The sequence below is a fragment of the Nanorana parkeri genome, unplaced genomic scaffold (genome assembly GCF_000935625.1).
Source record: "Nanorana parkeri isolate BGI_ZX_2015 unplaced genomic scaffold, ASM93562v1 scaffold986, whole genome shotgun sequence".
Lineage (NCBI taxonomy): Eukaryota > Metazoa > Chordata > Amphibia > Anura > Dicroglossidae > Nanorana > Nanorana parkeri.
This window is the reverse complement of record NW_017307254.1, coordinates 591,952-607,550: the sequence shown is the minus strand read 5'-3', so window position 1 is coordinate 607,550 and position 15,599 is coordinate 591,952.

Below are 15,599 nucleotides of genomic sequence, written 5' to 3'. Positions count from 1 at the left end.
CTCTGAGTGGGGGAAGAAAAAAGACCCAAGAAGGCCCCAGATCCCCCCCCCCTCCCCCACATCAGGGCAGGTCCCCGAAAGACTTGCACCATCCGTAGTCTGTGGGGTGAAAAAGTGCTCGTGCAAAATAAATAAGTGCTATAAATAGTGCCACATGCAAAATATTGCACAAGTGCAAAACCCTTTTTTTTTTTTTACTTTTGGAAGAAGTTACATAGTTACATAATATTTGAGGCTGAATAAGGACACAGGTCCATCAAGTTCAACCCATTGTGTATGTATGTGAATCTGCATGTATATGCGTGTGTACGAGTCCCTGTGTGTTCTTGTTTTTAAGAGTACCTGTACCCTTGTTGAGAGAGATTATAACACCTGTCAAGTTTTGTTTTGCTGTCCGTGTGCCCGTTAGCGGTGACCAAGACAGATAGAGAGCATGAATCTTCCTACCACTAAAAGTGAAAGAAAATACAAACTTTTAGGTTGTCACTAGAACAGGAATAGATGGAAAATCTTCCAATAAGGATTTTAGTTTTGGTGACCCTGCTGAACACCAGGGATTTCCCCTCATTTTGGAGGGATTTCCTCTCGCTTCCTATTGTGGCTAATGGACAGGAAACAAAGGGAAATCTCACCAGTAGGATTTAAAAAAAAAACTGACAGGGCTTATAACCCTCCCTTACTCTATTTAAACCTAAAAAAAGTTTTGCCATCAGTTGTACTTTAACCAATAATTTTTTGCATCAGAATTCGTCTTGGTCCTCATAACTATGAGTGTGGCAGAGGTGTGTCCTTTGCCTACACACTTTATGCTTAAAGTTGCCCTTACCTCATTTAAGAAATGTTACTGAGTCACAGCTCATGTGTCATTCGTACTTTGTGTTTGATGTGTGTTGAAATCGAAGACACTCCCAGAGACATTCTCTAGATGGTTGCTATTCACGCTGCTTGCAACTATTGGACAGTGTGATTGTATGAACATCTGAAATTGATATATTTGTTCAAGTACAGTATAAATATTTGATGTATTTATTCAAGCTACCTGGAACACTGTATTTGTAAAAAAAAAACTAATTTAAAACAAATCTTGGTTTTTATAGACCAGCCCTATGCCTTGTAGTCACTTTTAATAATGTGCTTGTCTTAACCTGGAGTTAGCTGGTAATCATCCTGAATTGTATCCATATACAGCGGTAGTTAAATAAGAATTTGCATGGCGTATTGGTACATTTACTTAATGGTTCTTTGAGAGAAGTGTCATATGATTTTTTCCTTTGGGTGTGTTAAAGAATGGAGTAAAGCAATAGCACAGGCTTATACACCTGACCTGCGTGAGATACTGGCGAACAAGTCTGACCAGTTCCAATGCAGTCAAAGACTAATTATAGTTAAGAGCCATATTTGGATTGTCTTTATTGAATCCATACACACAAAGAGTAATGTCATATGACGTGTGCGTCATATGACTGAAAGTTCTGTTTCAGTGGTTTCAGGGAACATAGTACAGGAATAAGTCATCATATCCTGATATAGTAACAATTTAATGAAACGTTGATAATGGTCAGATTGTTCCAGATTACATTTCCAGGATACATTTATTGAGATTAGAAATGTTATATATTTATGGTAAATATACAAACTCACTATTGGATCACCTTAAAGGAGAACTCTGTGGGAAATTATTACTTACCCTTGCAGTGGGACTACCCCCGAACTGCAAAGGTTAAAGTGCTCATTTTGGTCTAGTGAGGAAAATAACAAAGTTATTCTCTCTTGATCCCCGGAGCTGGCTTGCTGTTACACTGCTTCTTCTAGCCTCTCTCCCCCTCCGCAGCAGTGGTCTAAGTGTATAGAACATGATGACTCATGGGACCTGTGTATTGGATGTGAGGACGCCGAGAAACATACCATCGCTGCGCTGTCACAGCCTGCCCGCTCTGAGGATCGGGTGAGTATAACTTTGTTATTTTCTCCCTTGACCAAAATGATCACTTAACCCTTGTAGTGCGGGGGTAGCCCCACTGCAAAGGTTAATAATATTTTCCCTGGAACCCTGGTTTAAAGTATACATAATCCCAATCAATAAAATCTCATACATTTTAATGTCATTTCAAAATAAATTTTCAATAATTTTAGGCCTGAAGCTTGCAAAACAATATTACTGGGTGATCCTGCTATGAAGGTCCTTGATTAAGTACTTACTGATATAGAGCAAAATGCCCCATCTCGGTGTCCCAATTGTTCTCCCACGTTGTCACTCTGTCACACACTCTTCAAATACAGACTGCAAGCTTTGGGCTGACACACATTGTACAGACATGGTTCATTGTTGTTACCATTAGGAAAAGCAGCCATCACAGGAGTGTAAGCACACAGGAAGTGGCTGCAAGAGAGCAGCAGCACTGAAATCTAACAAAGGATGAAAAAAAACACCTGACAGTTTTTTTGTAATGTAGTGCATGGGAGCGCACCTCAAGTGTGTTGCCTTAGTGCATGGTGTGCCATTCAAAATTATGTTATGTGTGCTACCACAATGCAGATATGTGAATCTTGGCTGAAAAAAATTGACAGTGCTTCATGATACCCGTGATATCATTTGTCAAGCAAATTAGCAAACTGTTAGATGCAAACCAGGCTGCCTCTAACTTACTGTGTATTTGCAAGTCATCTGAAGTGTCAGAATTTCTGGACAGCCACCTGAGATAGATTTGCAAAGTTTGCGTCAGATTTATTACTGAAGAACTAGGACCAAACTCATCTAAAAACATAGGCCTTCCAGCCAATCAGCTGCAGGTCGAGGCATTCCCCATTCTGCTAACCATAAACAAAGAGGCGGGATGCTTGTGCTGACATCATTTACCCTATATGGTCATATTAGGTGAATGTAATTGACCTAATATAGTCATGTAGCCGTATAAGGTCAATAAAAACATCACTGCACCCCAGGCCTTTGCTTACGTGAAGTTTCAGGCGAGGAATTCCCTAACTGCAGCAGATTTGGCGGCACAGAAGGGGCTTCCTACCGTGTCTGGGAGGAGCTTCTTCTGTGTTTGGAGGAGTTCAGGTTCAGACCAGATTTGGACTGAACCTGAGCTTATCTCAGGGGTGTGGAAATCTTTTTAAACACTTCTAGTCCAAGGACTACAGTGAAGGCCCAAGCTACTTGTAGCGATACAAAGATATTAACCAAAACCGTATTTAAGAAGCGCTTAAAATCCATAGTGCAGGGCTGCGCTGGGCGGCAGTATGGGGTACGGATAGTACACCTGTACCTGCAGAAAAGTAAGTATACCGTAGCAGGGGGGAAAGGGGGCCAGATTTGAGTGGGTAATTCCATTTTCCCAAATTACTTGGGTAAGTGAACTTACTTGGGGGAGGAGGGGGGTTGGTTTTAATTTTTGTTTTATTTTATTATTTTTTAGGTTGTATTCGTTTTGTATTGTTATTTATTTGAATATTTTTTACTTTTTTATCACTTTTTTATTTTTTCATTCATTTTATAATTTTTTACTTTTTTGCACTTAACTTGATTGCTATCACACAGGGGAAAACAAGCCCCTATGTGATAGCATTTGCAGGTGATAGGTTCTCTTTACGGAGCCTCCCCTTCAATACAGAAGAACAAGCACAGCATTGTGTTCGATTTCCTGTATAGCCTAGCTTGTAAGAGCTGAGACAGTAAGAGCCATGAGTACAGAGCTCCTGTCTCACTGATCACACTGAGTGGGTCAGAGAACGGACGTCTCCGGTCTGCTCCTTGCTCTCCATCCTGAAGTTATTACTGTGGTCCTGGGTCCCCCAGAAGAGCAGGGGACCCTGAAAACCACGGCGGGGGGGGGCAGACACGTAATCAATGCAGCTGCCCAAATCACTTGTATAAAACGAGCGGTGGCACCCCTGCTCTACATTTAGCCCTGCTAAATGTTGAAAAAAATCACCTGTCTGGCGCCCGGAACTGCATGCCCTGGGCGTCGGGCGATAGGATTCGGGCACCCCTGTTATCCCTACTAAAAATTAGACAAATTTTCTGAGAAAATAGACACATAATTAGGAAGTAGTTAGGGTCAGGTTTCATTCTGTTGCAGTGCAGTGCAGATAGTGCTGCTGAGGAAGGAATTTATGACTCAAGCTGTAACCTTGTAATAAATCTGCTGCATTTCCTGTATCATTGCTCCTTTTAGTATTGCTTTGCTGTGTGACAAAATGGATAAATGTCCACATAGTGCTGCAAACTAAATGTCATTCATTTAGGGTGCGTCTACTTTAATAGCAGGGTGGAAGTTTTTTACGTACAGCTTTGCTATATTTTTACATTAAATAGATTACTTTTGCCCACACATAGGAGCTTCTGGTTGTTTGTAAAAAAAAAAAAAACAGAGGATGCTTGCATTCAACATGCACATTTATGCAGGATACGTCAAATGCAGTATGTGTGCATAGGTACAAAACGGTACTGGCATATCTCTACTTTGTTAGCAAATAACTTATTAACATGTTCAATCCTTGCATCTTCTACTTCAAACATTATCTCTATATACAGTCTGGCTGTCTCATGATTTCCCCAGAATTCCCTGTATTGTGTGAGCCTTTTACTCTATTATGGGCTGCTTAATTTTACATTCTCTTACTTAAGCAGAATACGTTACTTGTGTTATAAGACTAACAAAAATATCACTGTAAGAAGAACATAATTGCATAAAAAAAGGAACAAATATTAATTATACATTTTACAGTTTAAATTTTTTTATTATTGCTTTAAAGGAAGTTAGAAACTCTTTACATGTGTCATCATGTATTGCATCATCACATTACAAAAGACAGTCACACGGAGGTTATACATTGCTGTATGACGTTGACCCATAGCACAATTCAGTCCCCAGTTTTATGAAACACTTCAGTGATTGCAAAACATACAACAGCAATATGTTTAAGCTGTACTATTTGTATCCACTTAGTAGTTTTGAAACAACAGGAGGTACTTCCCAGACAAATTATTAGGTTAGAAAAATATATAGAAAGCTTTAGGGCGGGTTCACAACTAAGCGCCATTGTTTTTGCGCGTTTGTACGCGTGCGGTTATTTGCACGTTTATGACATTTCGACACGCGTATATGAAGACGCCCATTTTGACTGGCACCTTAAGAAACATTGCGTACAAACTCGCAGGAAAATGTGCAACATGCTTCTGCCATGTGTTTTTGGGCGTTTCCATTGAAGTCTATAGGGTAAAAACACGCTGTAAAACGCCCAAGGAAGCTCATGTACCTTTTCGGGCATTGGGCATTTTCCAGCTGTCGTTTTGCTACTCAGATGTGATCAGGGGCTATTGGAAATAATGGGATTTCTTGTGTTGGGCATTTAAACAACAATCACTAAGGCCTGGTTCACACCTAGGCATTTTTGAGCAGTTGGAAAAGCGCTTTTAATCATCCACAAGCTACTTTGAATCTCTCCGTGACTGCGATAGTAAGATCTCCATAACGAAGATCAGCTCTTTCAGTTTATTAGTTTCTATTCCTGCTGCTAAAAAATAGGTGTTTCTATCAGGGACGTGCGGTCAGTAGAGGCAGAGCCTCATCTAGTATTATGGAGGAAAAAGCTGTTAGCTTCAAGTCTGAAGCCGATAGCTTTTTCTCCATTCAGAGCGGCTAAGCCTCCCCACTGTGTAACCAGTCATGGACGGAGCGCTACCTGTTAATTACAGGCGGCGCTGCATCCGGCTTTTCACAGCTATGTTAGGTTACACAGCAGCGGGCTGACCGGTTTGGGGGCTGGGGGCGGGGCATCGATGGGCTGGGGCAGGCAGGGGGAATGCCTTACCTAGTATGGAGAATACAGTACGTCAGTTTTCTTCTCCTCCTGTTGAATTCTCCTTCAGTATATCAAAATGAGAATCCAGTTGGACCCCTTTGTCATTTCTTTGATAGCTGTTCAGGACTGGGGACTCACATGCAGTTATCTTGCCACCAGCGAATAATATCAGAGATGATGTACAACAAAATAGTGGAACACAAAAGAGAAAAAGTATTTAAAAAAACAACAACTTTGTATCACTTATATTACTGTAACTCAAAATGCATCTGCTAATATCTTATGACAATAAAGATATGAATTTTACAGAATTTTACAGAACATGGGTCTACTTCTTGGAACCCTACTGCCATCAAAAGAGGAATCTTTCCTCATAACTACTAAAGGAACTTCCTGAAGCCTTCAGTTACTAAGCATATCAATGCATTTCCACAATGTACATTTTCAAAATGTAAAGACACATCATTACTTGTCTGCAATGACCTCCTTTCTCTTAAGCATGATCATGCCATCGTATGAATACTTGTAAACTATTAAGTTTTAGGCACTACCAGGTCACGTTATAATGATGTTGGGGTTACAATAATATTGCCTGTGGAGTTACAGAGTATTATAATAACAGTGATAATGCTGGGTAGAGGATTACATTATCTAGAAGATTTTATATTATTTTGGGTGGCTGTGGATTATAATGGAAGTGAAGATTTATGTTATAGGGGAAGTTTGGAAAGTTCAATGTGCCTAAGCAGTACCCCAAAAATGTACCTTATGTCTCAAATTCATTCTGGAAAAATACCAGTGCACTTCCTGGTATGTGAGGGTGAATTGGCACTCCTTACTATCAGTAGTAATAAACGATGAGAGCTTTGCCAAGTATAATTATGATTGCCATACCACCACACCCATCACAACTTTCCAAAAGAACTTGTTGAACTCTGGTGCACATGCAGTGAAATAATCACTGCCTTTTCTACAGGTGAAAGGAAATAAAATATTTATGGCTAAAGTTTCCCAACACATTTTAGGGATGCACCAATACCGGTTTTTCAGTATTGAGTACACGGGTACCGATATTTATATTTCGGTACGCGCTGATACCGAGTACCGATGCCGGTACTTCCGCTAGCATGGCGCCGGCTTCCCAGGCAATTTACAAAACCGAGCAGCATTGATCCAGCCATACCATGCTGTATGGCTGGATCAATGCTGGCATCAAGCTGACTTCCCTAGCCAATCAGGAAGCCGGGAGGTGGCTCATTACCTGCCACACAGCTTCCTGATTGGCCCGGGAAGCCGGCTCTCTGCTGTTTGGCCCGCTCAATGCTGATTGGCTGGGAAACCTGCTCCTTGGCCACTCAGCATCGAGCCAGCCAAACAGCACAGAGACGGCTTCCCTGCCAATCAGGAGGCTAGGCGGTTAGTCATTACCCGTTGCCCAGCTTTCTGATTGGCCAGGAAGCCGGCTCCATGTTCCTTTGCGGCAATCTGAAAGTTCCAGTATCAGGGAAGGTATGGGAGCATTACTAGTATCGGGGCATCCCTAAAAGGCATATTAAAACTTTAAAAAGAAATAAAGAGCTTTCCAAACTAATATTTAATGCATATTTTTTGTAAAATGCAATAGCCAATAGCAAGCTGGCTACTGCACCCGCCCACTGCCTGCTGTCAATCAGCATGGGAGGACCTGATAGAGAACTTTCTCCTTCAGGCCCCTCCTCTGCTGATTGACAGCAGGCAGATGTAATAGCCAGCCTGCTATTGGCTATTGCAATTTGAAATATCCAATAGCAGGCTGGCTATTGCTCAGAGCATTAAAATACAAAATAAATAAATTTAAAAAGTTTAAAAAAATAAAATTAAAAAAGACAAAAAAGTTAAATAAAAATTAAAAATGCAAAAACGGATTAAAAAAAATAAAGTTTATAGAATAAAATTAAAAATAGAAAAAAAACTTTTTTTGGTGTGCCATTTTAAATAAAAAAAAATTTCATTATATTATAATCTTCTGAACAACAGGAACAGACAGCAAAACAAACGTGACCCTTCCCTATGCTATCCAAAACGGAAAAAAATATTTTTTGGCTGGAGTTACACTTAAAAAATGTACCTGTTCCGACTTACATACAAATTCAATTAAAGTACAAACCTACAGTCCCTATCTTGTATGTAACCCGGGGACTGCCTGTATATATTTTTATTTTATATTGTCTGCTTAAAGAAAAAAACTTAATACAAATGATCTGATTTAAAAAACAAAAAATGTATGCATTACAGTTATAGAGAGGTAAACATTTAAATAAACAAAGATGTATAACTGCAATTTACAAAATAAAGTAAACATATTAATATGTACAACACATTATATAATTTGCCTCTGTACCCCACATTGAGTCCTTTATTAAACCACATTATATATCAGTTGAAATGAATGAAAGTTTTTGTTTGTACTAGGTTGATATATGCTCAGAAGGACAAGACTGTTATCACATCCCTGATTTCTAGAAGTTATGGAAAATGTATTGTATGTTTTGTTAGGAAAAACAATCAATGTACATTAGGAGGACACTAATCCTAAGAAAGCAAAATTCTGGCAAAAACGTTTAATAGCCTGATGAGACTCTTACATAGACAGCACATTTTGAAAATAAATATATATTTTTTCTCATTGAACCCCTGAATGTGTGTCTGTACATGGTTGTGATCTAGGTATTCTCCCACGTTTTCATCCAACAGTCAGGGTATATCAAGATGACACTTACCTATGCTGCCATTTCTCTACCTTCTAAGAAACTGGTGGTACCCACCTACCTCCCATGGTCAGCAAGATGTCATCAATGTGTATGTCAGCGCTGCTGCCAGCATTCTCCTGTACTGGCCAGGTGTAAATTACTTTTGCATTCTTTAGTGCAACCTTTTTCCATTTGGTCACTGCCTGCCAAACCCTGGTGACCCCTTAGACTCACCCATGTACATATGTTTAATTACTTTATTTTTAAATTAAGTCTTACATGTGTCATTGCAATAAAACAAGGCCATATTAAATGTTGTATTTGAAGCAAAATATATATTGACAAAGGAGAATGCTCTATAGAAAGTTTGCCATGTTGTGAGCTTGCTCTGAAGAACAACTGCCATGTGAAGAGAATATGTACTGGAAAGAACTTGCCATATGGAGAAATTGCCTTGATACAGACTGCCATGTGGAGACAGCCCTGAAGAGAGACTGCAGTTTGTGGTGAATAGGCACTTTTAACCTCAAACACCTGCAGAGAGACCCAAGGATTCAGGCCATAAAAGAGGGATTACTATTTGGTGGCCACCCTATTGGGTACCCGACACAAAGGATGTGTCACCTTTAAAAGTAGGACCCCCTTCCCCTTGTGCGGTATCTTTTTTGTTTTGTTAACTGGCAGTGCCCATATTCCCATGCCCTTTTTTGACAATACCTTTTCTATTAGCCTTACAAATTGTAAGAATGTGGTATCAAGATTGGCTCTCCTAGACTTTAACTGGTTTTGGACTTCAATTATGTATTGAGGACTGCATGCAGGATTTCGATAAACCCCCGCGGAAATCTAATCTGAGCAATTTCGCTCATTCCTAGCAGAGACCATGGTATTGATCTTTCAAAAGGGCTGTCTTGAAAGCAAAAATGTTATAGAGAAAGGAAGGGATGGTGTGAGATTCCCCCTTTATATACAATTTACCGGATCATAACTTCTTACATTTAACACTTTAGATCAATTTAATTATTGACTAGATCATCTCTAAATGGAAGGGAAATTGTTAAGGTATTATTATGTACAAAAAATATAAATCTTTATTCAAAATAACATCGATTACTACTGCATACATACGTCCTTACAAAATAATTTAAATTACATCGCAGCTCAACTGATATTATATATATCCTATAAGTAACACCTATACTTCACATCTCCACAATTATAAACAAGAAAAACTTTCACTTCTGTAGGATTTTCCTTCCCAGTGGTAATATCTCTCTATATATATAAAACCGTAGTGCATCTACTGTTACAATTGGAGGTGATACAAGGGACATCCTCTTGTAAATTAGTTACTCTTTACATTGTCCCACTGTACATAAGCTGTTACCCCATACAGAGAGTTAATGGCTGCATACAGGCATTAAACAGCACAGTGAGACCACATTCTTATCATTGTTAAATACCAGCTCTGTTCAAAATCTATTTCTCTACCATTCCTCCCTCCCACCCCACTTCTGACGGCTGTTTTTTTTTCTTTTGAAGCAAATTTTACTCACCTGAATCCACCCATGCAGGCCCCTCTGCTGAACAGGACAGCTTATCCAGCATTGCATAGTAACCCTCACCCACCAGTTCCTTTGACTCCCCTCAGAACGACATCTCTCGTCCTCTGGATCCTGAGAGGACACCTCCAGTGGACAGCCAATGGGAATTGTCCATTGTACACAGGCAGTGACATGGACACACGGAAGAAGGACCCCTCCAGGAAGTAAACAGAAAGAAGAAGGACCCATCACGTGATCATGTAAGTGAAAAACAGGAGTTAGCAAGTTTTTTATTTGATTAATGGAGGGGGGTAATTTGGGAATTTTTTGATATTTTCATGATATTATTCTCACTCTGATATTATTCTCTCTGTCCCACCTCTGCATTCCTGGGTAGTATACACTGAATTATACTGTGTCCATCAATGATGGCACTAATGGATAACAAAAATCAATAACAAAAAGTCCTTCACATGTGGCATATAGCTAGTCCAGTGAAGGGACTGGGAGACCACACACACAAACCATGTGACTTCCTATTCCCAATGTATGGATTCAGACGACATACGACAACAACGACGACGAGCTAAGGTCTGACCATGGTACAAGACTGTGATAGACTATGAGATTAATGGAGATGCCATGTCTCAAGGTTAACAAAGGACAAAAGAAACATTCACCATTATTATTATTATTATACAGCATTTATATACCGCCAACAGTTTGTGCAGCGCTTTACTATATAAGGAAGACATTACAATGACAATACAATTGAAGACAAGATGGCAAGGAGGGCCCTGACCATGATATTTTTTTTCCCTTTCTCCTCTTTACAACATATGAAAAAGAACTCACAGAATTAATTAATTCCTATTTATAGGAATGGTATAAACAATAATTTCAATTGTATTATTATTATTACTATTATTGTATTAAGTATCTAAATATTTGCTTAATTGAGTTATTTGATATTTGTTTATATTCAACCTATGTACCTTATATATATATTATTTGGTTGTACTTATTGACATATATTATTAACCTCTTGCCGTCCGCCCGTAGTAAAAAAACGGACGGACGGCACTGCAGCATCTGCGGGTTGCCGTCTCCAGACGGCAATTTTTTTCTGCTCTAGCGGGCGCGCGCCCCCTAGCGGGCACGCACGGGCAGAAAAGACCCGTCCAATGCGAACACCCGGACTGATCTCCGTCCGGGCTGTGAATGCAGAAGTGATGTGTGTTACATCACTTCCGCATTCACCTGTCAGTCATCTGGCTGCTATTGCCAGAGAGAAGAAGCTGATAAAGCAGATCTCTGCTTCATCAGCTTCTTTTGGGGTCCATAGGTGATATTAGGGGTCCTAGAGACCCCTAATATCTCCATAAAGAGGACCTGTCAGTGTGCCTTTGCTATTATATAGGGGGTTGTTATCCCCCTATATAATAGCAATAACAATAAGTGCAAAAAAAAAATATAAATAAAAAAAAATAAAAGTAACACATAAAAAAATAAAATAAAATAAAAGCCACATATAAAAAAAGGGGAAAAAACCCCCCCAAAATGTTTAACTCCCCCACCCCCACGTTTACGCGCCTATAAACGTAAATACGCGTCCGGTGCCCCAGCGCGCAAAAATTACAATTGCGCTACACATGTTACATATCGCCGCGAACGTCGCAGTGAGAGCAATCATTTTAGGGCCATCAATCACTGATAACACTAAACTGATGAGCGGTAACAGCTTTTAAAGCGTCGCCTATGGCCAATTTTGGGTATTATCGTTTTTTGAGGTTTCGCGCGCGCACGCAATTTTAAGGCTTGACATGTTTAGTGTCTTTTTACCCGACGTGACCCCATCTTTTATATTTTACCAAAAAATTGGGTAATAATAAATGTTTTATCATTTAATATAGGGGAAACTGTTTTTTTTTTTAAATTTCGGTAATTTTTCCTTAATATAGTAAAAAAATAAAACCCCCAGTGGTGAATAAATACCACCAAAAGAAAGCTCTATCTGTCCCCAAAAAAGGGTATAAAATTCATTTCAGTACAGCGCTGCATGACGGAATAAATGTCAGTTAAAGTACCGCAGCGCTGAACACTGAAAAATGGCCTGGATGGGAAGGGGGTTTAACACCGCGGATGTCAACTGGTTAATATGGTGTTTTGGAAGTACAAATAATTACATTAGGTATATTAGTATTTCTGTAATCAGTGAAAGAATGTACAATAAGAAATCACTGTCTCTTAGTGCAGATGACTTCATTCTCAATATATGTAGAAGAGAATTGCTTTCTTGCTCACACTTTATCAAGTAATATATCTCTTAAAGAGACAGTAGGTCTGACAAGTTCTGTCAAGATAGCTGATTATCTCTTAATTTCATAGACTTAGGTCAAAGGTCATTTTATGGAATAATATTGACTATTCCTAGTCCAACATTGTCCTCTTCAGGCTGTTACGGGGATAATTTGGAGTAATCTTAGTAAGCTGAGAAGTGCATGATGTCATATTTAGTTTAAGATAAGTTTTCTCCGCCTACATTTTGGATGATAAAAGGAAAAAGTTTAAGGAAAGGAAACTGTGTCCGTTCTCATGTACCCATTCTCCCCATATCACAAACACACACACACAAGGAATCTGAAGCTAATTGCCATCTGCCAGTGGGAACTGAACAAATAAAACTTGAACATCCCCTGTCCCTACACACACATCTGATATCTCTGAGAACAAAGAATTTCCAATTTTGGTAAAGTATAGATTTCCATTTATCTGCAAGCAATTTACTAGCCATATACTGTATACCTAACTAAACCATTTAGTCTAACCATTCGGTTATTGTTAGCATCAGGATTGAATTGAAGTAAAATGTTATCTGCAGTAAAAATTGTCTCCTTTTCAATTTTGGGTGAAATATTTTTGGAGTCTCCTCAAAGCTGATTTAAGATTCTAGTCAATGCTCTAGCTGTGATATATACATAAGAAAAAAATAACTTAGTGGAAGTTCATCTTTACCTTAGACAGATTCTAGCTGATTAGCTAGTCCTGGGCATAGTATTTTAAATGAGTACATGCGCAGTAAGGACTTTGAGCTTTGAATAACTGTTTTGCTGGGAGAGGTCACGCGTTGAATCTGCACATTATTTTGTCACATCCTACTGAGTTACTGAGAGGTTGCTAGCTGCATTTCATGAGATACATAGTTTTGTTTTAGGAATATTTGAAATAATATCCGGTGGTTTTATTTTTATTATTATCCTTGCTGATCAATATTATTGCATATTTTGATCCTTATTATTTTTATTGTCACCCTTTATACTTTGATCATTATTTTGCACTGATTTTAGTTAATAAATAAATATATATATTTTTTGCACATTATTGCTTTTTACTTAGTCTTCAAATTAGCGCAAATAAAGAACTCGAGTTATCAGTTAATTTGTGAAAAGTAGTAGCTAAAGCGACAGCACAGCAGTAAATATCTCTTTTTAGAATTCCCCCGTCTGATTGAAACTTCAAAATGAACTGTCCAATACCAGATGAGTAAGTGTCTGTAAATTTCAGCATGAGCTATTGATCTCTGTAAACTTGCCAAAAAACTTCAACATTTTCTTTATAATCTGACATATGATAAGCTCACCATAGACAGTGATAAGTAGCACCAACAGAGGTAGCATCTGTCAGCTTCTGATTAACACAAGATGATTCACTGTTAGCTTCCAGAAAGTATTGCTCATGTTTGGTGAAATCTAGCTGACTGTAAATGGATTAACTGCTCTGTCAACTAGTACAAAATAAATCATTTTTATGATGGGCTAAAAATATCAGCAACAGAAGATCATGTACAGTTATGAAGCAGGTGCTTGATGTCAATGACACTAGAGGTCTTATTCAGTAAACAATATGTTATCCTTCACTTCATTCTAATTCATTCATGATTTTTTTCTGTTAGGGCTTTATGACAAGTGCTAAACAGGCATTAATCGGAATTCTCAAATTGAATATTAGCAATTAGCATAATTTTAAAGAATATTCTTAATTTTGTAACCACGTGCATCCCCAGGCCTTTTTCTTCCTAAAATGAAAGTCCTAAAGCATTTTTTTCATTTCTTTTTCTGCACATTATATCTTTTAGGTTTTGTAAGGTAACCTAACATATTACACATTGTTTTTTTTGGACAGTTAGGGCTTAAAATTGGTAACAAATTTGGATACATATATTTTTATTTCCTTTATAGGGAATAAATAGTAGAAAACTAGAAAAAATGCATTTTTCTGTGACATTTTTAGATTGCACTGTTTGTTGATTATATTTTGGGGTAAATAAATGAGTGTGCAAATAAAGTAAAGTCAGCTGATTAAAATGATATCACATTATTGCGACTTTTATTTAACATAGCGAAATGGTAAAGCTCAAAGTGTATGTATTCGTTTTACTTCAGGAGAACTTTATTCCCGTTTCGATGCTTCAATGAGACAGAATAACATTGAGATAAGATTAACAATTTTGCAAAGCATTTTTTTTAAAGTCAGGTTGACAAGGTCACAACTTTTTGCAGGTTTGCAACCACTAAAATTTTGAATGACATTGCGTTCACCTACCTAAACATTAGATGTTTGCGCAGTGAACACAAATGTCATCCAATCAATATCTGTTACGTACCTTCTGGGAGACCGGATGTGAGAGGAGGCTTCCCTTGCACCTTGTGTCCTGGGAGACGATGGGAACAGAGACTAGAGGGACAACAAGTGGCAGGAGTGCCAGTGGTCTCAACACCACCGTGCAAGCCGTAATCCGATGAGACGAGCCGAGGTCAATATCCGAGCAGGCAATCCAGGTACAAAAAGGGTTAGGCAAAAGAGTGGTCAAATAACAGTTCCGAGGTCAAGGCAGGCAGAAATCAAGGTTAGTCAAGGAAGTCCGGGTCACAAGAATCAGGCAAGCTTTCATGAATCACAGGAACAAGGAATAGCTGATGATAAACCAGCAACATGGTGGTACTGTCGCTGAGTTTATATAGGGGAAGTGATATCACTTCCTATGCGCCGATATGGCACGTTTCCGTGCTTGTAATCTACCGCTTATGCGCATGCGCGGGATGGCGTGTCCCCGAATAGTGCGGGAACGCGCAGTTTGCACATGCGCAGATGGCGGGGATCCATTACAGAGCGCCCCTGAAGGGGAAGAAGCGGCGAAGGAGGTCCGGAGCATGGAGATGTGATTCGGGCTCCCATGTATTTTCCTCAGGGCCATATCCTTTCCATTCAACAAGGAATTGGCGGCCGCGACCCCTCCTACAGCAATCCAGAATGGCCTCCACCTTGTACTCTTCCCCTCCATCTACCATAGCAGGAGCCGGAGGATCGGTCCCGCGATCCCCAAAGGTATTCGGGACCACCGCCTTCAGGAGTGATGCATGGAACACCGGGTGGATTCGATAGGACGCAGGGAGCTGAAGTTCATAGGCCACAGGAATGAAGCGTCGTAGGACAGAGAAGGGACCGACAAACTTCGGCA